General features: G+C 44.1%; 1 protein-coding gene across 12 annotated transcripts in view; it reads right to left on the reverse strand.

Moving 5' to 3' along the window:
* The window catches only part of FOXP1 (forkhead box P1), a 596,348-nt gene that overhangs the window by 491,265 nt on the left and 77,654 nt on the right, over positions 1-27,429 (reverse strand). For 11 of the 12 annotated variants that reach the window (XM_067755193.1, XM_067755190.1, XM_067755188.1 and 8 more), the window contains exon 2: positions 11,544-11,673. The gene's annotated coding sequence lies outside the window, so the exon portion shown is untranslated. Of the gene's footprint in view, positions 1-11,543; positions 11,674-19,447; positions 19,463-27,429 lie in introns of those variants that run through there. The other variant, XM_067755198.1, reaches the window with a different exon arrangement.

Below are 27,429 nucleotides of genomic sequence, written 5' to 3' on the forward strand. Positions count from 1 at the left end.
CAACACAATTCTACCTTCGTTGTATTCTCTCCCTCTCACTTCCTCCCATTTTCTATTACAATGGACACTTATGTGAAAACATATTTGCATCTCAAGGGTTCATCGTCTTTTCTAGATGTTTATTCCCCAACTGCAACCACCATACTTTGGCATCCCATCATAAGGGTTGGCTTGCCGAAAAACCAGAAACTCATTCCTTCACATCCTAGTAAGTTTTATCATGATACTTGAGAAACAAATAATCTTCTAGATTATTCTCCTAGACCTTTCTTGGAAAACATCCTTGATCATTTCTCTTCTCTGGTCCTACATTTTCTCTGCCTCGATGCTGTCTTATACCTCGGCCTCCAGGCTATGAAAATGCCCCACTGCACGAACCCACTCTTCCCCACGGCTCCCCTGGCCCTGACTCCCTCACCTGTTTACAAGGTAAGACGGGGCATCTTCTCTCCGGAACGCTCACACTCATTTTAATATAAAAAAAAAAAATTGAAATATAGCTGATGTGCAACATTCTGTTAGCTCCAGGTGTAGAGCAAAGTGATTCGATTATACGTATATATGTATAACATACGTATATGTATATGTGTATATATGTATATATTTTCTTTTTTAGATTCTTGTCCATTAAAGGTTATTACAAGATATTGCATATAGGTCCTTGTTGGTTATCTATTTTATAAACAGTGATGTGTATATTTTAATATCAAACACCTAATTTTTTCACATCTTTATCGGAATATAAATGCTTTACAATGGTGTGCTAGTTTCTGCTGTACAACAAAGTGAATCAGCTATACGTATACATATATCCCCATATCCCCTCCCTCTTGAGCCTCCCTCCCACCCTCCCAATCCCACCCCTCTAGGTGGTCACAAAGCACCAAGCTGATCTCCCTGTGCTATGCGGCTGCTTCCCACTAGCTATCTATTTTACATTTGGTAGTGTATATATGTCAATGCCACTCTCTAACTTTGTCCCAGCTTACCCTTCCCCCTCCCTGTGTCCTCAAGTCTGTTCTCTACGTCTGCGTCTTTATTCCTGCCCTGCCACTAGGTTCATCAGTACCATTTTTTTAGATTCCATATATATGCGTTAGCATACGGTATTTGTTTTTCTCTTTCTGACTTACTTCACTCTGTATGACAGACTCTAGGTCCATCCACCTCACTACAAATAACTCAATTTTGTTCCTTTTTATGGCTGAGTAATATTCCACTGTATATATGTGCCACATCTTCTTTATCCAGGCATCTGCTGATGGACATTTAGGTTGCTTCCATGTCCTGGCTATTGTGAACAGAGCTGCAATGAACACTGTGGTACATGTCTCTTTTTGAATTATGATTTTCTCACGGTACAAGCCCAGTAGTGGGAATGCCGGGTCATATGGTAGTTCTCTTTTTATCAAGCTCCTAATTTATCCCTCCCCTCAACCCTTTTCCCCTGTGGTAACCATACGTTTGTTTTCTATGTCTGTGAGTCTACTTCTGTCTCATTTTTTATCATTCTGGTCTCCAGCCATTTCTTTAGGGAAAATCAAATGATACACATTATATGCCTCCTGGTCTCTATTCTTCCTTCAAGATAAAACAAGAGATATTTAGGGGGGAAAAAAAAACCCCTGTTTTAATCATTCAACCAACTCTAAGAGTGTTTTTGTGCCCAAGAACCACTTGTAAATAATTCTTATATTTTTCCTTAAACCTCTCAATTTTATTAAATGTTGCATTTAAGTAGTAGTATCAGAGAAACTGCACTGACGTGCTAATAGTATTCTGCTACATATTTCATATATAATATATATATATATATATTTAAGTAATACCTAACTCTTAAATTTTCAAAAATGTCCATTTGTGACTCGAGAAATTTAACCTTAATTCCACTGGTGAGATACCCAACATCTATGAGAAAACACTGGTGCTGAAGAGGATATAGATCTTATATGTCAATTTCTGAGTCCACTTTTTTTCTGGGACTTGTTTTCCCTTTCACTTCATCTTTTACCCTCCACCTCACTTTTATTTCAGGTTCATATTTTTCTTGTCTTAAATAAAGGACGGGGGAGAGAGACCCTCACTAAATTTCACTCTAAATCAATAAATAATCCAATCACACAGGACAAGACTATCTCAAGATGAAATGTGAACAAAAGCTGATGCTATTATTTCATCAGAAACTGGAGAGCAAATGATCAGGCCCAAGCATCGTCACAGAGCTAGAACAAAGGGCTGAGTCCTCACCACTGCTTTACGCTCCATCGTCTCTACAAACCACGGGCCCTGGAGCCAAATGGAACCCTACACTCATGAGCTACAAGTAGTTTTTACGTTCTTAAAGGGTTGGGAAAAAATAAAACTACTGCTACTCTTTAGTGACCTGTGGAAATTACACGAAATTCAAACATCTGGAAACGAATGTTATTGGAAACACAGCCACGCTCATTCACGTACGAATTGCCTACGGCTGCTGGCACACTACAACACAGGCGAGTAGTTGTAACAGACCAGGTAGACTGCAAACCTCAAGATATTTACTCTCTGGCTCAGGAAAAGTTTGTTGATCCCTGTCATCAACAGAGAAGTCAGATGACCCTTCTACCATCACACACGTACAGAAGCATTTTTTAATTATAAAACTCTTCCAAAGAAACACAGTAGCAAGAAGACTAAAAGGAATCTCCATGAACTCAGGATGAGGTAAAAAGCTCTTCCCTGTCTCAGGGCACTGCCCGGAAGCACAGACGCCCCTGATCAGCAACAGCCCCCCTCGTGTTCCCCCATCCTGAGTTTCAGCTCCACTAACCCCTCCTGCAATTCTGATGACTATTAACCATCGTAAGAGGAAACTAACCTGATACCTTTTTTAAAGCAGCAACATTATGAACAATTAAAAAGCTGCCACCACACGTGCACAACAACTTTCTTGTATCTTAATATGCATATCCATAGTCTGATTATAACAGCTTGGAGAGACTGACAGGAAATGACTGAGTGTAATGGCTCCAAAGGAGACACTACATTGATCAGTAAATAATACACGTTTTTTGAAACTGTCTAACTGCATATTTATACATGTCAAGTCTTATACACTTCGGTGACAGAATTCTTTTTCAGGCATCTATGTAAAAAACTCTAATACTGATTTTTTAAATGTTTTTAATAATTACCAAAAAAATGCTTCTAGGATATGTAAGGTTTAAATTATATCCACCAAAGAGTGCCACCTGGAGTATCAACTGCTACATCTTTAACATTCCCAGTTATGTCAGGGTATTTGCAAACGTCTCAAAAAGCTTAAAATATAGTTTCACGTAACACATACCTAGTGCTTACTGGGCGCCAAGCACTGTATTAAGGACTTTTCACAGCCAACAAGGTAGATGCTACCATTGTCCCCATTCTGCAGAGGAGGAGACTGACATTTGGAGAGCAGCCTTGACTTGGCCAAGGTAACCCTAACAGTGAGGCCTGGGACTAGGACATGAGTTTATCTTCTCTAATTCAGAGCCCAAGCTCTAGGCCTGGACCTGGATGTGGGCCTGAAGATCTATACTTAACATGATTCAGGTAGCCTCTGGATCACACGCTGAAGAACACAGTCCAAGGACTTGGAGGTAGAAGAGAAGAAAGTCCAGTGGGCCCTCGGTTCAGGTCCCCTGTACTCCCTTCCAAACACTGCCCACTGGAGGACTAGAGAGAAAATCTATAACCGGTGTATCATAGCCCCTGGCATGTCACATGTGCTCAGTTATGACAGCTATTCAACCACTGTCATTTTTTATAGGTTAGTCAGGGAAGGCTTGTATGTCAGGTAAAGTCATTTTTATCTGTATTGTCCAGAAAATTATTTCAACTCTTGGCCGATTCGGTTAGCATCTCCTCGCCCTAAGACTCCGTATCAATTAAATTACACCAGCAACTGAGGGCTGCCCAAGGTGGTGTGGAGGACAGAGGAGTCTGTCAGGTTCTACCCAGTGACTGGTTTCTCAACACCAGGCTAGATAATGAGCTAGATCAGCCCCCCACTTCCCCCTCCCCAATGCACACACCTTTTTTATTATGAAAAGTGGTCAACTATATAAAGAAGTAGAGAAAATAGTGATCATGAACCCCATATGCCCACCGCCCATACTCTAGAACATCAAGATTATGTTACATTTTTTCTTTTCTGAAAAATGTAAAGGAAACATGTCATTTCACCTTTACACAATCCAATATGCAACATTAAAAAATACGGAGAAAAAAATCCCCTTAATAATAACTGAATGCACATGTTGTAAAAAAAATTCCACAGAGCATACCTGAAACTAGCCTCCTGGCACTCTAGCCTGCAAGTCTATCCTGGATGGACAGAAGTCCCTGCGGCCCATGGACAAGGGGCCTAAATGTGCTTGACAAAGTGGCAGACCTGACCTTGTCGATGCCTGGCTCTGGCCCTGGGCACAAAAGCCTGGGAGCGCAGGTTTTCCCTTCCTGCACACGTTCTCTGCATCAGCGGTCCTGCCAGTCCTATGTTGCCTGTTTATACTGTATCAAAGATGAAAACTCCTCTCCTCGGATAATAGGAACTCCGTGAGCCACCATCGCCAAAAGCATCTTTATTTTAGAAGAGGACCTGAAGGAAATACACAACACTGAGCCCAACTGCATGAAACTGGGAGATTTTAGATTTAGAGGAAAAGGCCGGTGAGTAAGGAATGTTTTTGAAAAATTTGTTGGAAGAAGTTATTCCCATTTTTTTAAAATCACTGGTCCTATAAAAATCCTGTGTGTAGGGCTTCCCTGGTGGCACAGTAGTTGAGAGTCCGCCTGCCGATGCAGGGGACGCAGGTTCGTGCCCCGGTCCGGGAAGATCCCACATGCCGCGGAGCGGCTGGGCCCGTGAGCCATGGCCGCTGAGCCTGCGCGTCCGGAGCCTGTGCTCCACAACCGGAGAGGCCACAGCAGTGAGAGGCCCGCGTACCGCAAAAAAAAAAAAAATCCTGTGTGTAGCTTAAGCTGCCATTTTAAATGAGTTGGAGTCCATTTCTTCCACAAAGACAACTAGAAGCTACAAACTCTTCCTTGCCTAAATCAAAGGCCCTTGGAGAACCATGGAATCAAGGAGGACGTAGCATGCCCTCCTGGCTAAGACACAGGCTTTGAAACTGGCCTACCTTGGGGTAAAACCCACTTGTAGAACCTGCTGTGTGATCCTGAGTAGTAACTTAGACACTGAGCTTCTGTCTTCTCAACAATAAAACCAGAATAATAATATCCAGGGCACAGAGACACTGTTAGAATGACATGAGATACCTAACATGATATCCAACCACTGCAGGAAAAATAAATGCCCGATGACTGGCTGCTATAATTACTCGGTACAAATATTACTAAAACCTCACAGAATACGCGGAGGGATGAAAAAGATTTCATCTCATGAGCCTCTTCCAATCACTTGGTTGGAGTCGCATGGAACAAACACTGTGTACAGAAAATCCAAGAGCCACCCCCAGAACAGACCATAATGAGGCTCACAGATTTTGGCATCCTTGACCAAAGCCAACCATATCCTACAAACATGGCCCAACAGGTTACCAATTCCCACGTTCACAACCACTTTCCAGGAGTCTGGTTACCATGACCAACACAAACAATCAAACAATACGTTGAAATGAAATTACAATGTACATTAACTAAATGGTACTTCAATATGTTAACTGCTCATTTTTCTTTTAAGGAGGAATTAAAAGGACGGCAGTTCTCAACAGCGTAGGGCAGCAGCCTACATATAAACTGAATGGAAATTTCCTTCTCTTAGCCTCCAAGCATTATTTGAACCAAGTGAAGAGAAAACCAATTATTTTCAAAAACAACATGCCATGCAGCTGAAGTTCCTAGAATTCTACATCACGGAAGGTATCATTTGAAATATAATAGCCGAATGCCTTCCTCCCTGGTACCGCTTGCTTCAGTGTATTGATAAAAACCAAGATTAATATGCGAAAGGAAATTGCAAGAAACTTGCCCTGCACCGGTCAGCACCTGGTACATGTGTGTGCCCCTCCCTTTAAGAAAGAAACTGCACTCGGAGAGGGAAAGTCTCAGTTTACCTTTCACCCCACCACTTCCTTGCTGTGTCTGAGCCTGAGTTAATGCACAGGTAACAAGAGGGTGAGGAGAGTCTCTTTCTTGTCTTTTCCAAAGTTACATAAATTGGGAAAAAAAAAAAAAACCCTACAAGACTATAATGTTTCATACACATAACCCCCAAACCAGCTAAAAGGTAGGAAATAAACTGCCTACCAAACCATACAAATACGGTATACACGTGATGTCAAAAATCCAATTATATGGTTACACAACCACATAATTGCCAGAACTGTGCGTAAGATCTTCTCATTAATATAACACACATTTAACCGCTGTGTGCCAGATACTGGGGTAAGTATAGGATATACAAAGACAAACTACAAAGACTAGTCAAAAGCCACTTGCCTGACGTGATTCTGACCACAGTCAGAATGTAAGTGGTGAATTGGTAAGCTTGCCTCCAAGAATTTAAGTGGAGAAATTCTGAGGCCACACCCACACTGAGCAGAGGAGAGAATGTGATCAATTAGTGATGTCTGCCAGGGGCACAGGGATGGGCAGGGGTGGGGGAATTATAAAATCGAAAGTCTGTCAAGAATGTTTGCCACTTTTGATTTAGGCAAAGGATTCGATGCTTTGTGCAGAGGTCAGGGGAACAAAAGCCTGCCCACTACATTAAAAGTTCACAGTGAATTTGTATGTCCAGAAAAATGTGTGTATAATCCCATAAGGGGCTTAGAGAGAAATGGAAAATATCTGCAATATAAATGCAGATTACCTTTATTACAAAATTGGATCATATTCTCATTCCTAGACTAATTTCCTATATCATAAAACCTATATTCAATTTTATAAATAGCATACACCAAGAATCATAAATTCAGTTAATGCAGAAATTTAACAGATTTTTTTTTTTTTAATAAAAGTGAGAAAAGGCTGTTTTAGAGCAAGTATCTGAAAGGACAGAAAGAGTTCTTTCTCTGAAGATATGTTTTTTCATCTGACTCTACCTCCTCGGGGACATAACTAGAGAAGACATAAATTTCACAGCTAATATATATGAAGTAACATGTTTAACATTATCCAATGAATTGATATCTACCTACACCATATAAATATATCTCACATAAACTGTCACCTCCAAGAGAATTCATTAAAACAATGTTACAGCTTCCGAATTAAATGCAATCTTCTAATTGGAATTTAATCTTACAATAGTAGTTGGCGGATTTTCTTTTTGAATTGACAAATGGAATAATTCATTAGTTTGTCTTACAGTTCTATGGGAAGAATTTAACAGTAAATGTGACATAGAGACTGGCTAGCCACTGCTGTGAGGTACTGGGTGGGGGCTGTGGGAGGGAAGGGGGCTTGGAGGTTCTTTCACCATCATCAGAACTCCTCCCACGGCTTACCGGTGGGGAAGGATGGACACTCTTCCTCTCACCATCCTGAATTAGGGCATTACTAACATATTCCATTACCTCCACGTAAATGTCATGTTAATTTCTGATCATCATCAAGCCAGACAATGGTTTCCCCCTTGGCCCCTAGCCAATTAGCTATGTGGAAAATAGTCAGCCAATTACATTACTTGTATTAGGTTAGGGACTGGAGAGAGAGAAGCAAAATAAACGCCTCAAAAATACTTCCCAGATAAAATGTAAGTTGACACTGTCTTCCCGTGCTGGAGTCCAAGTTATACAATCTGATAGGCAGCTGCCAGCACTCATAACTGCTTATTAAATCTAGGCTGTCTTTATGGCGTGAGTGAAGATCTGTATTTTTACCAATATTAGGTTCATTGTGTTACGAAAGAGACCAAAAAACTTAAGATCATTCGCTCCAGCTTATAAAACATATTATGTGGTTTATTAAATTGTTAAAATTACTTTTCAAAGTCAAAATTTCAGGGACTGGAAGTTTCAGCACAACCAAGTGGCTTGGCCCGCTGACAGCTTCCCGCACAAGGCGGCTGAGAAGGGGAGCCCACCTGCAAGCCTTCCTGTTCCCAGACGCCTGCTACCTGCCCCACCTCCTCCCGGAAGCTGCACCACTGCCACACCCCACCCCAAAACCAATGACCAAAATCCACAGTCTTCAGTTTTATGAAGAAATCCAGGAACTTCCAGCCACCAAGTAGCCCACTATCAAGCCCTAAATGAGAAGGATTATTTTCTGTGTTTTTACCTCTTTCTAGTAGGTCAAAAGCTAGGCATTTGTTTATGAGAGAGGCCCAAAGAGGAACTGTAGGCAAATAAGGAAAAACAACCGGTGACAAAACAATGCTGCATGCGTCTTATACTCTTATCCCAGATCCACCAGCAAGCGACAGTTTACTGGGAGGAACAAGGCAATGCCGAGGCACAGGCTGACAAACAAGCCAACGTATCTGCCGTCTACAGTCAACTTTTCTAGAGAAAACTCTATGCAAACCCAGACTGTTATTGTCACATTTATTAATAACACTGTGGCTAACTGCCTATTAAATATGCACAGACTTAGCCGGTCTTCCCTCCTGGAGTCTCGTGATGTGCATCAGATAGGTACCAACATCAACTAAAGCTTCACGCGGGGGGAAACAGGAGCCAACTCTGATTCCCTGCTGGCGAGGGCATTCAAGAATCACATCACAAAGAGACGTCTCAAGTGCTCAGCCCTTCTTTCTCTGTATCCTGCCCCTAAGCTAATTTATTATGCAAGCATGGTTATCACCAACATAAATTGAGTACATTACCTAACTACTCATTTTCTGAACCTGAAATTCTGCCATGATGACCTACTTGCGTAAACCTTTTATCATATGGCTTTGTTTCTTTGCACCGGAGTGAGGAGATGTGTTGTTCTAGCTGTCTACTGCTGGGACTGGGACCTTGTTCTATCACGAGGTCACTTACCATGAAACATTTCACTCAGAATTGGACTTGATTTCGTGCCTAAAGACTCCAAGGTATCAGCTGTAACAATTAACTGATGCTTCTTTTGCTTACTCGATAAACTGTAAAGTTCTAAAAGCCGTAGGACTATGCGTACGTTTTTGACAACAACAGAAGGATGAACTAGCTATCAGACATACAGTGCATCGCAGGCCAGGTTAGTGCATCAGAGGAAGAGAATCAGTCCTTTAATCGAACCTCGAAGGTGTGCTCTGAGGATAAACAGTCATAAAGAATCAGAACACATACTCCAGTTCATCAGATTTCAGGGATCTCCACTTCCTACTAAAAATACAGTGAAGGCAAATTGATTACAATCGGATAAATACAAAGCGTTTCCTTATTTAGAAAAAACTGGTAATCGACTGGGCCTAACTGTATTTTATCAATTCAAGAGATACCATTTTCATTACAGTTCTTCAGATTGATCTTTCACACAGCAGGCCTTACCCAAATGAAATTAATGAATAAAATGAGCCTAGTCTTCAATAAATCCATTCATGTGGTTTTGTTCAATTTCATACATCAATTTATGACAGTGACACTGAGTCAGACTCTCTCAGTACTGAAGACAGAGATGACAGGTAACCTCAAACCTGAGTTTGTTGCTATTTCAATACCTTCAGCAGAATTCCAACCACTTCTTTGAATTCTCATGTTTACACGAGACACACTCAGGCTTTGTTCTCAACTCTACCCGGATCCCCAAAGATATAACTTTTTATAATGTCTGCTATCTGCTCACTGGTCTACAGACCACTCACAGAAGTCTATCATAGCTGGTTAGCAATAGAAAACCTCAGAAGAACTTCACAGGAGAAAGAAGCACAGGACTTGCCCAGGACCACCCCATAAGATGATCAAAGCACCCTAACAGATCTAAAATTCCATGAGTCCATTAACTATTAATTTTCATGGTGTACACCCTTGCCTTATGTGTTACAGGTTTCTACTTGATTTCTTGCCATGAAAGAATACTGTAAGGAAGATAGAAGACTCTGTTTTTCCTCCATCTCCAGCTCCAGCAGAATGAAATGCAAAGGACAAGCAGTCAGAGACCAAACTAGCCTAAGTGGAAGTGAATTTTAAAGCCCACGGGCTCTTTGAGTCTGATATTCGGGCTGGCTGCTTCAGCAGGGCTCTTTTCATCTATGAAATGGGAAGGATTTGTCAAAATGACCTCTAACTGTAAAATCTTTAAAAAGCTGGCCCAAACAGCGAAATGCAAAACAACATCTTAAAGAGACACATACCAGCAAAGAAGGTTTACAAAATTGCGGGGCTTGGATGTCACAACCTCTGTAATTGAGATAAGCTAGAGAGAATCACTGAGGATAAAATAACCTGGGATACAGCTCTGACCTAGCCCAGGGACATGGACATCTCCATCAGACTCTCTGGGCTGCTGATTCTCCATCTGTAAAGTGAGGGGATGTAAACAGCCAACTTCTAGGGCCTTGTTAGCACTGACAAACACGACACTCTAACCTACCTGCTTTATTTTAAACATACGAAATCAAAACAGACCAACTTGCCCCATGTCAGCTAGCTATCAGGTCTCCCAATTTCTAATACAGTGTTCTTTCTACTTCACTACACTTCCCTCCATTAAATAGAATCTGTTTCAAATACAACTCCACTAAGACAAACAAGATGAGTTTATGCCAATGGTTCTTATCATTAAATGCCATTCACTACAAAACTGAAACCAAATGGTTCCCTATAAAGCTGACCTCGTTTTATGACAAAGCTACCATTGAATGATGTCAGAGTTTTTACCCAAAACACCTGGCCTCAACCAATTCTTGTCTCTGATAAAGGCCAGTCACAATTGTTCATTCATTACTACAGGGGAGCCCGTGAGTTCTGAAGAACATGACAGACGCCATCAAATCTACAGAAAAAGAGCATCACGTCCCTTCTAACTTCCCCCTAAAAATTACGATGAATAACCTGATGAGGAGAACTATGCTAGAAAAAAGTGCTCACGAGTCTTTCTGAAAATCTGAGAGTCCACAGTTCCCAACCTTTTAACTTTTTCAAGAGCCCCAGTCATGTGGAAGGCTTGCGATGGGACTTCCTCAACGAACAAATCAGACTTAAATCTCCCACCACCACCCACAACTCAAGATGAGGTTATTATTGTCTTATTTCAAGGTGGTTCACTTTATCACCAAGTTTTAATGGGACCAGAAAAGCAATTACTCTTTCAACTGCGCACGTAGCTCGTAATCTAGGTAGGCCGCCCTTCGGTGTATGCATAAAAGAATCACACAAACAAAAAAAGTTCTCCCGTGCCCTATTATGTCTCTTATAAATCCTAAGATCATTGCCCAAGTTATCCAAAAAGGTTATACCACTAAACAATGACAGGGTGACTCTTCTTTCGAAACGAGAGTCTCTCATCTTCAGTGTAATTGTTCTGATGAATTTGGGACCTTTTTTCAGTTTCCTGCACCGTGCAGGACCCCTTCAGCCAACATTTAGTCTGATGAACTTTCAGACGAATAATCGTAAATGTTCACTCACCCTTTTGGCCAGCAGGCATCACATCCGTCCGTTCATGGTTGACAGCAAATCAGACAAGGGATTGAAGCCCTCACCATTGCCCAAATGTTTCGTTCGGAAACTGGAATTGTCAGCAAAAGCTCCTGGGACACTGCAATACAAAATTTTTTTTTTTTTTTACACACAGCTAAGATGTAACTTCTAAAACCACCACTTCCTTAAACTTGAAAACAGCACGACAGACATAGAATCTAGAGGTAGGGGAAAACACCTTTCAAACGAGGGTATGTCAATATATCAAGTGTGATGTTGTAAAATATGAACCGGAAATAATGTTTTGAAAGATACAGTTACCAATTACTTGAACACATACCCTGAAAGGTGGTTGTTCATTGCAGACTTTGTGCCAAATATTTTATGTAGTTTGGCATTACAAAAATATTTTTTGTCCAATTATCAAGTGCCCAGGTAACAACAAGCTGCTTTAGCTCAAATCTGACATGGATAAATGTATTGATTCCTATTAAGTAACTCTCTTTTCCAGAAGATAAAAACATATGAAAACAAAATTATTTCAAACATAACAGTGAACATCCAAACTGGGAAGAGAGGTAACCACAGTCATTTTCCTCCAAAATAATTCTACAAATGTTTATGAATTACATAAGAAGGAAGACTTGGAGATATTTCCATCAAGAGAAAACATACTACGTAACGTGTAGACATCCAAGTGGAGAAGCCTGAATCCTGGACCCAGTATTGTCATCAGTCACTTGTGTGGCTCCAGGAAAGCCATTTAATGCCTCAGGACCCCAGTTCTTTAATCTGCAAGGTCAGGTCATTAACTGATGCTCTCCACGTCCCTTCTTCCTCTCAGCATCTTTGTCTTTTTGGTTAAAGCACACTTATTCCAAATAACCTAAACTATTAGCTTCCGGATTAAAAAGAAGGTTTTTAACACAAATCACTCCTATGCTGATCTGTCATCAATACCAGAGCTGAGCTGTGGGCAGAGGGTCGTGCACCTGAGCAGAAGAATTCTCACCCTGGCACTAGTGCCAGGCCTTAGTGCACCTGCACCCTCGGCAGCTGACAACATTCACTGGGTGCCCAAGGAAGGCTTCCATTCCTCTCCCAAGAGTACGGCTCCAACTCCTATGGAAAAGTGCCCACATGTACTATAGATGAGTGTTTCTCAAACTTTAGTACGCGGAAGAATAACTTGAAGAGCTTTTTAAAATACAGATTCCTGGGCCCCATCCCCACAGACACTGATTCATTGGTCTGGAACTGGGCCTGAGATTCTGTATCTCTACCAAAATACCAAGGAAGGTGGATACTGCCAATCACAGTTTGTGTCCAAAGGATAAAGCCCCATCGTCCAAACTTCAAGTAGCCTTAACACCCAAGAAGCATTTCCAAGGCTCACGGAAGCTCTGCAAAGCTACTAAGTCGACATCACGTAGCAAAAAGAAAGGGGCTGAGGGCTTCCCTGGTGGCGCAGTGGTTGAGAGTCCGCCTGCCGATGCAGGGGACACGGGTCCGTGCCCCGGTCCAGGAAGATCCCACATGCCGCGGAGCGGCTGGGCCCGTGAGCCATGGCCGCTGAGCCTGCGCGTCCGGGGCCTGTGCTCCGCAAACGGGAGAGGCCGCAGCAGTGAGAGGCCCGCGTATCGCAAAAAAAAAAAAAAAAAAACTGTGTGTGCCTACCTCGCACTAGACACTCTTCTGACTGCAGCTTGCCTGAGTGAGTTTTGGTTGCGAGGCCTTGCAGAGGATACTTAACCTTTCCGACCTGAGCTTCCTTGTTCATACGGGGAAAGCTAAGGCGTCCCACGACGACCAGGCAGACAATGCAAGTGAACGAGGCAGGCCAGGTATAAGGTACAGGGAGTGAGGAGGGAGGCGGCAGACTGGAGGCCCCGGGGCTTTCTCAGCTAAGACGGCAGCCGGTGGCTCCACAAGCCCATTATTGCCACGTGGCAACATGAACCCAGGGCTACAGGAGCTTTCAATTCCACGAACAAAGGCAGAAATCCAGGCGACTATTTTGTGAAATTTCCTCATTTTTCAAAGACAGCAGCTAACGTTTTAATAGTACACATTAAAAAAAGACAAGAAAAAGAACCCTTGCAACCCGTGTAACAAAGTATGGCTAGGGTTACGCCACGGCTCAGGTCTGCAATTCTACAGGGAAGCACAGAGAAGCTGCACAAGTGGACACAGGAAAACACAGTAGGTATCTGGGCAGTTAAGGGCTTTTGAGAGCGATTATCTGGGGCAAGTTTTGGAAGGAACTGGAAGATGGGGTGGAAAAGGGATCCCATCAGTTCAGGACATCACGGTCAAAGGCTTACAGGCGGATGAAACAGGCAAGACACACCAAAGAACAGCAGTGAGGAGGGAGGAATCACGCTTCCGTTCAGCATGGGAGCAGCGTCTGGCTTCTAGCTAAGGTGTAAGTTGGTCAATCAACGCTTAAGAGTATCATTAGTGCTGTCCGGTTTGACTTCCTAAAACATTACAGTCCCCAGGCATATCCAAAAATAAGGGATAAACTATCACCGTGGTGTGTGGAATTTTTCTGGTTTTGCTTGTGTGTTCTGTTAAGAATCCAACTGACCCAATACGGAATTCCATCTCCACCGAGCTCTATAACTCTAACCAAAATACTATGTGAATGATATATACTGTAGTTTTTATATGAACTTATAGTATATATACTATAAATACCCTCTATATACACACACATATAATACATACATACACATATACACATATATATAAAATACAAGCTCTGTAACTGTAACCAAAATACTATATAAACTACAGATACTATAGTTTTTAACATGCATTTATAGTACATATACTATAAAATACATACTATATATATACACACTACAATACATGCACATATACTATAAAATATAAGCTGTATAACTCTAACCAAAATACCACAAACTATATACCATACTATAGCTTTTTAGGTGTTCACAGTACATATACTATAAAATACATAGTATATACATATATAAAATACACGCATATATACTATAAAATCAAGTTCTATAACTCTAACCAAAACTCTGACCTCTAGAAATGAAAAACAAAGCAACTGAAATTTAAAAGGAGAAAAAAAAAAAACCCACCAGAAGAGAAGACAGTATCCAAATAAATGATCCAGTACACTGCCCAGAGGCAAAAACTATCTACCTAGAATTGTATGCCCAGAAAAATTACCTTTCAAAAACGAGGGTGAAATAAAGATCTTTTCAGACAAACAAAAGTTTATCACCTCTCTACAAGGACATTCAGAAAGATGCATTTCAGGCCCAAAGAAAAGGATTTTAGGAAGAAGGCTGCTTGATCTAAGAAGGAAGGGGGAGCGAAAATAATGGAGAACTTTGGAGTAAATGAAAAGTGAATGCTTTAAAATGACATGCAGGTCTCAAAATTTAAAAAAAAAACATCTGGCAACACCATCACTTGCTTCCCACCTAGGCTTACTCGTTCTCACTGGCTGTCAATCACCAAGGTCCTGGACCGCAAACTGGATATAGAATGAGGGCACCAGCCTGAAATGCAGATTCCTGCCCAGCGATTATCAATCTGCATTTCTACCAGATACTCCAGGGAACTCTGACGAAGTTGCGCCCTTGCCTCTACTCTGAAGAGTGCTGCGCCATTGCAGGGCCAGGAATCCAGTGAGCTCCAGGGGCTCAGCCTGGGGAGGTCCCGACTGACACTCCAGCTGGCCTTTGTTCTTTTCCACTTCGCTTACAGCCCCAGAGAGCACCTTGGCCCAGTGGGTCGGCAGCAACCCTGCCTCAACCCTGCTAGTCAGGAGCTGCAATAAATTAAAAGCCCATTAAAATATTTTAGAGAAAAGCCTAGAAGTGCTGAACCATTAATTGTGCCACATTCAGTCTGTTTTCCCAGAGATTTGAAAAGCCAGATTACCATCTTGGGGGTCATTAGAAAGAATGAAGCTTTCTCCTTTTTCAATTTACATATTTAAAAATGCAGAGATCCTTCCAGTGGCTACTACAACAGGCTTTCCAAGTCCGGCGGCGGCCACTCCCCCCTCTGACCAAAGAGAAAGAAGTCTGGGGTGCCGTGGGGTCTTGCCTTGTGTTTTCAAGTAAGGAATCAAAACTCAGGGCCTGTGGTTGCAAAACAGCTCCCGGAAAACAGGTAGAGGCAGCCACAAAACAACAGTGCTGTTCTCTTGTTTTGTTCTCCCCTCTTTATTTTTCCCTGCAGCAATCCTTGCTCAGCACAAGTCTGCAGGGAGCTGGAAAGAGCAGCTGTGGTTCCCTGAGGCCAAGACCTAGCAATCAAGTTGTTTACCAAACACTGCCAGGCACCGGGAAAACAACAACAGCACAGGCAGCATTTGCATCTGTTTTTCAAAAACAACCTCCAAAGTCTGGGCCCTGCCGGGTACTTCCTGGCATGGCTCAGAGGGGCACTTGGAAATTAAAGGCATGAACTGCCTGGGGTATGAGCCCCCATGGCCTATGTGTCATCCATTATTCCACTTCTTTTGAAGAGTGCCTATCCGAAAAATAAAAAGGATGGGGAGCGTGCAGAGTTTCCAAGCAGGGGATTCAAACAGACAATATGCTCGTCCCTGGCATTTCCAAGCAAGGTAATAGTGGCCATTTTAGCAAACTGGCATACTTTGCTGGCCACCCAAAACCTCAAGACATCCAGCTGTGGTTCTCAATCTTGAAGGAGCACCAGAACGCCTGGGAGGGCTAAGAAAACACAGATTCCTGGGCCCCTCCCCTGGAGTGTCTCATTCAGTAGGTACAGGGCGGGGCCTGAAAATCTCCAGCAAGTTCCCACGTGATGCTGGTGCTACTGGTCCAGGCACCAGGCTTTGGGAAGTAAAGCTAGATGCTTCCTTACCATCCTGAACACCTGGGGCCTCTTGTCCCACATTAACCTTTCCCATGCATCTGGCAGTGTCATACCCAAAGGAGGTCACAGAACAAAATGGACCGGATGGTTTTCCTTTTGTTCCTCCAGATCCTCCATCTGCCATGCTGCCCCAACCCTCCACCTTGCTCTGTGTGTCTTGGAAGGCCCCCCTGCGTGGATGCATCAACAGGTACCCTTGTCTTCTGGCTTCCAGCTGGTACAACCAATGGAGGTCTCATCTCAGGAGAACAGAGAAGATGGGGCATTTATCACCGGGGCACCGGAGGTTGACTATGAAGGATCACAGCTCCCGCCGGGCAGTCCTTTCCCTACAGCTACTGTATCCAAGCTACACCACGTGCCCCCACTTTGTCCTCTCAGACCCAGGAAAGGGACAAGCCACCTATTTCCTACCGGGACCCTGACACAAAACTCAAATTCAGTGGCTTCTCCACTAGATTCCCCTTGGCTTGAGAATGCTATATGTGGAATTTTTTAGACCCACACAACACAAATAAGTATATGTGTACATACACACTCATGCACACACAAACAGACATGTACATATGAGTATACATATATATACATATAAATCTTTATAGATTTCTTCATGCAGCTCCATCAGAGAGGTCAGGAGACCTGGGAGGACACGGCCAAGGCCATCTCAGGGGGTCTGCACCTGTGTTCCTTCAGGTCCCTGAGCCACAGGAAGAGCGGGCCCACTCTGTCTAATCCGTTACACAACCTGATAGGAAGGGGAGCATTTGGGAGAGCTTCAATCCTTCTCTAATTTACTAACTTAGTTTCTCCTTTGTTGCAAATAGCACCAAAATAGAAAGAGAACAGAAGTGGGTGGAGCAGGCTCCATCACCAACTCCTGTGAATAACTTTCTGACAATGTTGAACCCAGTTCAAAAAGCACTTCGGCTGCGGAAAATGGTGTGTGTTGTCAGCTCACAAATAAAATGCCAATCTGCCTCAATTAATAAGGCTCGGAGAAGAAGAACAAATAATACTTCTGTTTTTAAAATAATCGTAACCTCAAATGTACCCTAGATAGGCATCTATCTCAGCAGCTAAGTTCGAAAGTTCTAGTCAAAATGGTCACCCAGATTTAACCAAATGGGTCACCACAGCCACATCTGTGGCTTCAATGAGGCCACTGGAGTTCATTTCAATTAAGTTCCCTAGAACTAATCACTATTACTTTTACTTAACTTTCACTAATAAGATTTCTTTCAGCTCACCAGAGGACTTACTGATATCTCTGTTCAAAAACAGGTTTTTAAGTAAACCCATTAGATTAATTAGAACACATGGGGAATATGGTGTCTGTGTAATTACTTTTCTAGTTCACTGAGGCTTAACCAGAAACCTGTTTTGTTTATTCCTCTTCTTCACTAAAAATCCCCTAAACATTCCATTTAAAACTTGAAGGCTGGCCCTCCTGCTGCATCTGTCTGCCTCTCCCCATATCCCCAGTAAGAACCCAGCTTCTGTCTGAACCCTGCCAAAGACAATGAGTGACTTAACTGTCACCCCCTCTTCAAGGAGTAGATGTACCCTCATCCTGTTGCCTCCCGGCCGTTCTAGAATCCCATTTCATCCTTCATCTTGGTCCCAGGGCTCACTTCTTCCCACTGCCCTCCGAGACCAACATCATGAACAATCTGGAGACTTTCCTCTTTCCTTAAAGATGTCCCTTTCACCTTTCCCAGAAGCCATTCACTCAATATCCCTTGACCTCAGGCAAACAAAGAAGGAAGAGTTGGCCTTTCTTTAATTCCCTTTCTTAGAGCCAAGTTCTGGCTCTGCTAACAGTCTACCTTGCCTGCCATCTACCCCCAAGGAGAACACCACTGTCCCTCCCCACTGTGGTTCCCTGATCCTTGAAAACCCTTCTTCTGATGACCGTGTGTGAGGCGACCACTGCTCCCAACCCAGCCACATGGGTTTTGCCTCTACATGTCAAGGATGCTCTTCTACACCTTCCTCGGATGTTTTAGTATCTGGTTCACAATTTCGGTCTACATTCCTTCACTGTGGCCACTTCTGTCGACCTCAACAGCCATGAAGACGGTCCTTCCAACAGCCTGGCCAAGGCTTACATCAGACCTGGCACAGATAACGTACCACTCAAAAAAAAAAAAATCATTCACTGAGTGAATACACACCTTGTTATCTTAACTTTCTTACCCTAAAAGCTTCCAGTCTATTTGAGAAGCAGTATAGGGCAGTAGTTGAGAGCACAGGCTATGGAACAGACTTCCCATGTCCCATCCTGGCTATGCTACTTACTAGCTATAACCTTGGGCAAACTCCTCCATACCCCAAAATTGGGATAATATTTGCCCATAAGAGTAAGGGCTCATTAAGTGCTAATTAACCAGAACCACTTGCTCTACACCTGAGGGCATGGCCAAAACTTCGATCTCACCATCCCTTAGAACTGCTCCACCTGGAATAAAGACTTTGAATTCTGAAATTCACTAACCACCTCCCACAGAGCCACCTAGGACTGGGCCCTCTCTCCTGAATTTGCTCCTGGACTGCAGAGACAAGGCACCATCCCTCAAGTCCTTAACTCTTTGCCACACGCACAATTTGTCATCCCCCTTCTAACCTTCCTCTCTTTTACAGCACTGAAGGCTCACTCCCTGTACCCTGAAAACCCCTGTAACACTCAGGATACCCCTGTCTTTTCTACCAACTTCCTGCTCGAGCCCTTTGGTTCCTTCACCAGAGTGGTCTGGGTGAGGCCAGGCTTGGGTGTAATTCACGGTTTATAGCCTGGATGTCTACACTACAGTGCCCAGGACCCAGAAGGTCATTACATGTGATACTAATCTGGGTTCTTTCAGGAAGCCAGGAAGATTCCCCCTAAGCCTACTTGGCACTCTACCTATGACAAGTTGCTATTTGAGAATCACGGGAACTCCAGGCTCAATTTCACAAATACCTTCCACTCGTGGTTCAGTTCAGTGGCACAAAATACAAACCTTCCATCCTCGTTGGCAAACTGGGCTGAGCTAAGAGAGCAGGGCTTATAAAGGTGAGCCGCCTACTGGCAGGGCGAGTGGTGTCTCTGTCCTTGAGGCCCAGGGGAGCCTCAGTTGCTCCCGGGAGGAACAGTCAAGTGAGCAGAGAGCTGGCTGCCACCTGGGCTCTTTATAAAGGCTTTTGTGGGTAAACATGTTTACTTTCTTTTCATTGGCTGGGCTTATCGTGATCAAGTATTTTGTTTTGAGTCTTGTCCTATAAACATGTTTACTTGGAGGGGAGAGCTTTGTGATAGCTGGTACACTTGTTTTTCTAACTTTTAAATTGAGAACATATTTTTCACAGCCCGTGGTGAACAACTCCAGGTGGTAAACAAATGATATCATTTCATCTTCACTCTAGAGAGTGGATCCCTATGTATCTGCTCAAAAGCTGGAAGTGGGTTGTGGGTAACCAAGGCTCTCTATTAGATGAGAACAAGAATCACATTCACAGTGATGATGCTACTAACAAGAAACTTATCACTGTCATCTTTGACAATGGCGGGTCGTGCAGAAGAAGGGAGAGTAGCAAACCCAAGCCTCAGTTTCCCCGGCGGTAACATTCTGTGGGAAGTGACACGCCACAGTGAAATCGGAGGTTGTCGTATGAATAGATGGGATCCGTATTTTCTGGGAGAAGTTACGATTACATAATCAGCATATAGAGCTGATATGGGGGAGGAATAAAACAACTTTTTTAAAAATGAAGCAACCAACTAGGTCACAATATTAACTGCAATTCTTTGAGATGCCTTGTCAAATGATGATTTCTGCCGGCTTTATAATTAAGAAGGAGGTAGTGGCTTCAACTGTGAAAAGGAAGAGCCCTCCATTATTGGAAAGGGAAGAAAAAAATTAAAAAAGAATAAAAGGGGAAAAAAATGAAAATAACTTTTGAAAAAAACTGCTGTTTACAGGAATCACTCTGTGGGATGAAGCACCAGGTCCCACCACAGCTGGGCCAAAGCTCTCTTCTAGAGAATTCTATGGGTCCCAATATTCCAATTAGGAACAAAAGCCTTCTTACTACAGGCCTTTGAGGTGAAATACAAATGACTTAAAGGAATAAAACCAGAGAGGCCAAACTCTTTGTTCAAGCAAATAATACCAGCCCCGCCCCTGCCCCCCACCCTCAAGTCATCTTCCAAGCTCATGCCCAACTTAAAGAAGTCAAAACACAACAACAAGGAAGTTAAAATTCTTAGAGCATAATAAGATAAACATCCTCATTTACTAAGCGTTATTCTTTCATCATGTATGTTACGGTAGGGAGGCAAAGTAACCCCGTATGCCACCTTATCCGTCACCCAAGATGGATGATGTACAGAACATGCAGATACCAGAGAACAAACACACTGAACAGACTTCTTTTCCAAGGCTACAGCGTGATTCAGGGATACGATGAATCAGGAGGAGGGGCCGAGGGCGCCTTGAGGTAGCCACCATCCCTGACGTTGAGATTGCCTCTCCACTCAAGGAAGGAGACCCAAAACAAACAGCTGCCCCGATAATTTCAGCAGAAGGGCGATAAGACCCAGGGGGGTGGGTGCTGGATGACCAATCCGTAGGAAGAACAAACCTTGTCCCGGCTTTGCCAACTGTTGGAGAACCTCTGTGAGTCAATGACTTTGTCAGAGCCTGGCGTTCCCTTTCTAAAAACTGACAGCATCGAATCCCACCTTTTTGAACCATCCCATTTCACAATTTTATGCCTTGGTCTCAAATGGAAAACGTCACTTCAGGGGACAACCGACAATTCCAGGCTCCATAATCCGATCGATAACAATACTTGGAGTGCTTTCCAACAACCCACAAAGGCATCCAAGCTCCCACAGCTGAGGAGCAGAAATGGAATTTCAAGTTAATGTGACGCTGGCTGGTGACGAGTCATCAGCATACCTCAGCTTTCAGTTGTCTGGGCAGACAGCTGACTCAGCGGGGATACGGTTACCCAGCCAGCCACCTCCATCTGACCCACTGCCTCAAAGTAATCTGTCTCCCACCTCAAAAGAAAACAAAAAAGTTGAATGACTAATGAAATGACTGAAAAAGAAGTTCCAGTTAATTCTTACAAAATAAAAATAATAATAATAGGGACTTCCCTGGTGGCGCAGTGGGTGAGAATCTGCCTGCCGATGCAGGGGACACGGGTTCGAGCTCTGGTCCGGGAAGATCCCACACGCCGCGGAGCAGCTAAGCCCGTGCGCCACAACTGCTGAGCCTGTGCTCTAGAGCCCGTGAGCCACAACTATTGAGCCCACGCGCAGCGACTGCTGAAGCCCGCGCGCCTAGAGCCCGTGCTCCGTAACGAGAAGCCACCGCAATGAGAAGCCCGCGCACCGCAACGAAGAGTAACCCCCGCTCACCGCAACTAGCAAAAGCCCGCGCACAGCAACGAAGACCCAACGCAGCCAAAAATAAATAAATAAATTTAATCATCATCATCACCCTGGTAAACAAAGATGAGGACCATGACCAGGCTCGGAGTGGTCCAAGGTCTGAGGGCCACACTTCCCTCTGAGAAAGGGGGCGGGATGCGGTGCTTTGGAAATGCTCAGGGGACCAGGAGAGGAGCTGATGATTAGGACCAAACCGTCCGTGAAAAGTGTCCAAGAGTCAAAGTGGTGAAACGTTTGTCGTAAACACAAGAAAAGAAAGGAACACACTGGCCTTTCACCTTGGTGTTCAACAGAGTGGGAGGCCTCTAGATACGCTCCTGAAGATATCCGACTCTAAGACCAGCCAACGTTGATGGAGCCCTCGCCGGGCCCAGCACTCTTTCCTGACTTCACATTTCCATCCAGGCTCTTACAAGCCTCACAAGGAAGTACCGCTATCTTACAGATGTGGAAATGGAGGCTCAGAGAAGCAAAGTCCTCTACCCGAGGCCATGGTGAGTAAGTGATGCAGCCACCTGTATCTGGAACCCAAGTCTCCTCCCTTCATGGTACCCAGTACTACTGAGTACCACTCTTCCAACAGCTCCAATGGGAAACATGAGAAGATCTGGAAAGCCTCCCATGACGAAGCCCAGCTGGAAATACAGGGTTACAATTGCACTCAGCAAATCCTGGTTACGAGGGAAGTACAAAGCCAAGTGAGCCCTGGCAGTACAACCGGAGCGCAGGGGACATCCCCACGGAGGAAGGAGACAGGAGAAGAGGGGCTTATGCAGGCGGCCGAGACACCCCTTCTGTCCTCTCGTCACCGGTGCAAAAGAGATGCTTTCTAGTCCTCAATCTCCTCTCTGTTCTCCCAACTCCATCGGATCGCAATCCTAGGTGCTGTGCTCGCCTTCCTTCCCGCCCCCTGCCCCTCCCCAAATGTCACTGTCTAAAGTCTGCAGGGTAAGACCCCTCAAATGAAATTCAGTCAAACATTTATCGAGTCCCCCTCTGAGGAACTGTGGTGCACATGTTTGGGGGTTGGGTCAGGGGGCTATCAAGGCTCAGTTGTCTGCCCAGCACAAGAAGTTAAATGACAATACATGATCGAAATAACATGTCAGGACAACAATGAGAGCTGTGTCACTGGGAATACATGATTAATTGCCAGATGAATTCTACAGACAGTAATCGCTACAAAGTTCAAAAGGAGGGAGAGACCACTTCCAACAGTGGTTCCTAGGGTGCAAACTCTCCACTGAGTTCTCCTTCCCATCGGCTTTGGCCCAGACCAGGAATCTGGCTGCCTGGGGTCTGATTCTGGCTGTGATACTCAAGGACTGAGTTATTCAAGCTCTCTGGGCCTCGGTTTCTGCAGCTATAAAATGGGGGTAAGAACAACTCCTACATCATGGGGTGGTGAAAGGATTAAGCAGGATGATGCACACAGGCCATAAAACAGGCTAAGGGAGATCACCTGGATCTCCTGGGCGATCTCCAGCCCCAGTCTCTATAGCCCCATCTGAATCTGCACACTCGCTCTACATGGCTTCCCCCTCTCTGCTTCCCTATGTCTGCTGCCGAAGCTGTGCCTTCTATTCCAACAAGCTAGAAACCCTGTCAGCCTTCCCCGCGAGACCAGCCAGCCACCAGGCCTGGTCTCACTTCATCTGCATGGTGGCTCCTGCATCCACGTTTCCAGCTCCATCTCCAGTACCCCAGGACAAGAGCAAGAACCTGAGAGTCAGAGCGCCTGGGTTCAACTTCCAACTCTGCCAAACGGTAACCTAATGTGTGCTTTTTTGGACAAATTACATAACTTCCCTAAAGTCCTCTGTTTCTGCATCTGTAAAATGGGTTAAAGGGTCCCCACCTCAAAACGCTGCCGTGAAGATTAAATCACACGGTTTGAGAACACTGTAGAGAACTTCTGACCCACAGTAAGGGTTCCATACATGAGAGCTGTCACTGTCATCTGTGCTTGGACCACACGATTAACTGTACGTCAGTGTCTGATTGGTCTCTCCCCTCTCTATTCTGAAAGTCACTGCTTGTCCTTCACCGTAACGGATTTGGGTCAGTCACCCACAGAGAAGAATGATGCCTTGTTTATCTTTTAAGCACATCAATCTAATATTACATCAAAGTTTTACAAATAGAAATAAGTACTCTCATCCATGGCCAGGTTCACAGTAAGCTGGCACAGCCTTTGCGGGCGTGAGCGGGGAGGGGGATTTGGCCCTGCTTCAACGAAGCATTTAAACCGTGCATTCCTGTTCACCCCTTACTCTTTGGAATTGATCTTAATGAAATAGTAACCACTGGGGAAGAAATGAGCCATAAGGTTGCAAAGAAACATATCACAGCATTGTCTATGGTCTACAAAAACTGGGAAAAATAAATATCCAATAAAAATTAAATACATTATGATTCATAGTGATGGTGAAATACTATGCAGCCATTAAAAAGGGCTGGAAAAATAAACACGGACACAGAAGGAAACACAACCCCCAAATCATACCTGCTCAGCAAATGTCTGTTGAACGACATGTTGCTAAGTAACAGATATGTGTTACAAAAACCTTTTCTTCTTAAAGTTATGGTTAGTTTAGTCACTGTGTGCCAGATGCTACAAAAGAGCACACTGCATACACTGGGCTACTGCAAACCCCAGTGAAGTGAGTTTTATATATTATCCTCATTTTAAAGACACAAAATGGAGACAGAGAAACTAAATAACATGTCCAAAGTCACACGGTTAGGAAGGGAAAGCTGTGATATTAACTCGTCTTGTGCCAAAGTCCTTGCTCTTTCCTAACTGACGCTGCTGCTCCTAAAAATATTAGTACATTTACGGTTAAAGTAAGTATATTTCCATGGGAAAAAGACTAGAAAGGCAGACAGAAAAACACTAGCAGTCATTCTCTCTAGGGGATGGAACTATAGATGATTTATTTATTTTTGCTCTGGTTTTAAGATTTTTTTACATTTATCATACGATGCTTTTGTAGTAAGGGGAAAAAGAACAAAGTTTCTTCTATTTTAAAATTCAAATGTCAGCTGCCCTTGTTCCCTTCCCCGTGACAGATACAGATGGCTAGGCAAGGGCGGGGCTTGCTGGGGAAGCAGTGTTGCCCAGTGTTGCTTGAGGGGTTCAGGTGCCAGAGTCCCATGACCTGGAGGCGGCCCGCTGGAAAGCCCTGGCAAAACCACTTAGGGATACGGTGAGGGTCAAAGAGGCGGGTTCAAAGCTCCGATCAGGGGCTTCCCTGGTGGCGCAGTGGTTGAGAGTCCGCCTGCGGATGCAGGGGACACGGGTTCGTGCCCTGGTCTGGGGAGATCCCACGTGCCGCGGAGCGGCTGGGCCCGTGAGCCGTGGCCGCTGAGCCTGCGTGTCCGGAGCCTGTGCTCCGCAACGGGAGAGGCCACAAGGGTGAGAGGCCCGCGTGCCGCAAAAAAAAAAACCAAAAACAAAGCTCCGATCAGGGCTTACACTAAGTGCTCTGTAATATGAGTGATTATTATTATGACTAGCGACATCTTCACCAAGCTCAACACACTCGATAGCCTCTCTCTGGTGGTGGGACCAAAACGTGGTCTAAGACAGCAAGTTCCAGTATCTTTTAGCCAATAGTCATAATGGATTGGATGACCACCCCTCCCTCGACCCCGACCTCCCAGGGCTGGAGAAGCAAAAACGTGGACAAGCCCGGAGCACAGCTGCCTGCCTCTGAATCCCACGGATGTCACTTAACCTCTTTGTCTCAGTTTCCTCACTTATAAGATGGAGATAATAGCTCCTACCTCACAGGATTGGGGTGAGGACTTGAGGAGATGATGTAGGCAAGACCCTTCTCCCTGGGTCCAGCCCACTGTGAGTGCTCAATAGATATTACATGTTAGCACAGATTTTCCCCATCCTACAATGGGCTTATGTCCCAATAAACCCACTGTAAATTGAAAATATCGCCAAGTAAAAATGCATTTAATACACCTAACCTGTGGGACACCACAACTTAGCCTAGCCCACCTTAAACATGCTCAGAACATGTACAGTAATCTACAGCTGGGCAAAATCATCCAACACAAAGCCTGTTTTATAATGAAGTGCTGAATATCTCACATAATGTATTGAATACTGCACTGAAAGTGAAAAACAGATTGGTTGTCTGGGCACAGAACGGTTCTAAGTGTGTCGGTTGTTTGCCCTCGTGATCGTGTGGCTGAATGGGAGCCAGGCCTCCTCCCAGCATCACCAGAGAGTACTGTACCGCCTACTGCGAGCCTAGAGAAGGAGCAAAATTCAAAATTCAAAGTACGGTTTCTACTGAATGAGGATTGCTTTTGCACTATCAGAAAGTTGAAAAACCTCAAGTCAAATCATCGTAAATAGCGGACCATCTGTCCTGCAGCATGCACTAATACAGCGCTGCTTGCCACGTGGATTTGGCCAAGCTTTAGAGGTTTTCCTTCCTGTAAAGGTTTTCCTGCCATGATTTTCCAAATTTCAACTTGTAATATAGTATGAAATAGACTTTTTCAAATGAGGCATGCCCTCCTGTAGATTCTGATTTGCTCCTGTGTCAGTTCGCTCAGGCTGCCACAACTGAGTATCCTAGGTTAGGTGGCTTACACAACAGAAATTTATTCTCTCGTAGTTCTAGAGGCTAGAAGTCTGAGATCGAGGTGTCAGTAGGGCTGGTTTCTTCCGAGGGTTCTCTCTTTGGCATGCGGATGGCCATCTCCTTGTGTATTCACACGGTCTTCCCTGCCTGTGTGTCTACGTCCTCATCTCCTCTTCTTACAAACATGCCGATCATAATGGATTAGGTCCCACGCTAATAATCTCATTTTAACTTAATTACCTCCTTAAAGACCCTCTCTCCAAACAAAGTCACATTCTGAGGTACTAGGGGTTAGGACTTCAACACAGGAATTTGGGGGGGAACACAATTCAGTCCCTACAGCTCCCCACGTTCTGGAAGAACACAAGTAGGCCTCAAATGGAGAATCAGTTGATCCTGAGCCCTGGCGACCTGAGCAGGTACAGTTCCTGGGGATGATGCAGGTACACAGGTACAGCAAGATTGCAGGGTTTCCTCCTAGACAGCCAAGGGCCTCTTCCTCACAGTGTAACGCGTTCCCAGCCCCTCCTCCCGGACCCCCGATCCACACCACAGGCCTATGGCCACCCAACAAAACAGTCAACAACGCTGTGGCCAAGCAGGTCAGCAGCCCCAGCTATTGCTCACATTTCCATCTGTTCCAAAACAGGAGGGAAAGTGCTCATTCCTGGCGTGGACGCTTCAATCTGAGCGCGTGAAATAAACATAAATCACACACTCGACGGTCATTTTTAAAATTCAGTCCATGCTTTTATTCAAACAAATTTTTAAAAACACACACACAAAATGGAGTTTCTTGAACCACAGCCTATAATTTACCAAGTGCAAATATCTAAGATACATGTGCTGAATTTAAAGAAACAACTATTATTAAACACCCCATTATGTAAGGCGGTGAAATGTATTTGCGCTCTGTACCTCCGTTATAACA

This window comes from Pseudorca crassidens, chromosome 10, assembly GCF_039906515.1.
Source record: "Pseudorca crassidens isolate mPseCra1 chromosome 10, mPseCra1.hap1, whole genome shotgun sequence".
NCBI classification, from domain to species: domain Eukaryota; kingdom Metazoa; phylum Chordata; class Mammalia; order Artiodactyla; family Delphinidae; genus Pseudorca; species Pseudorca crassidens.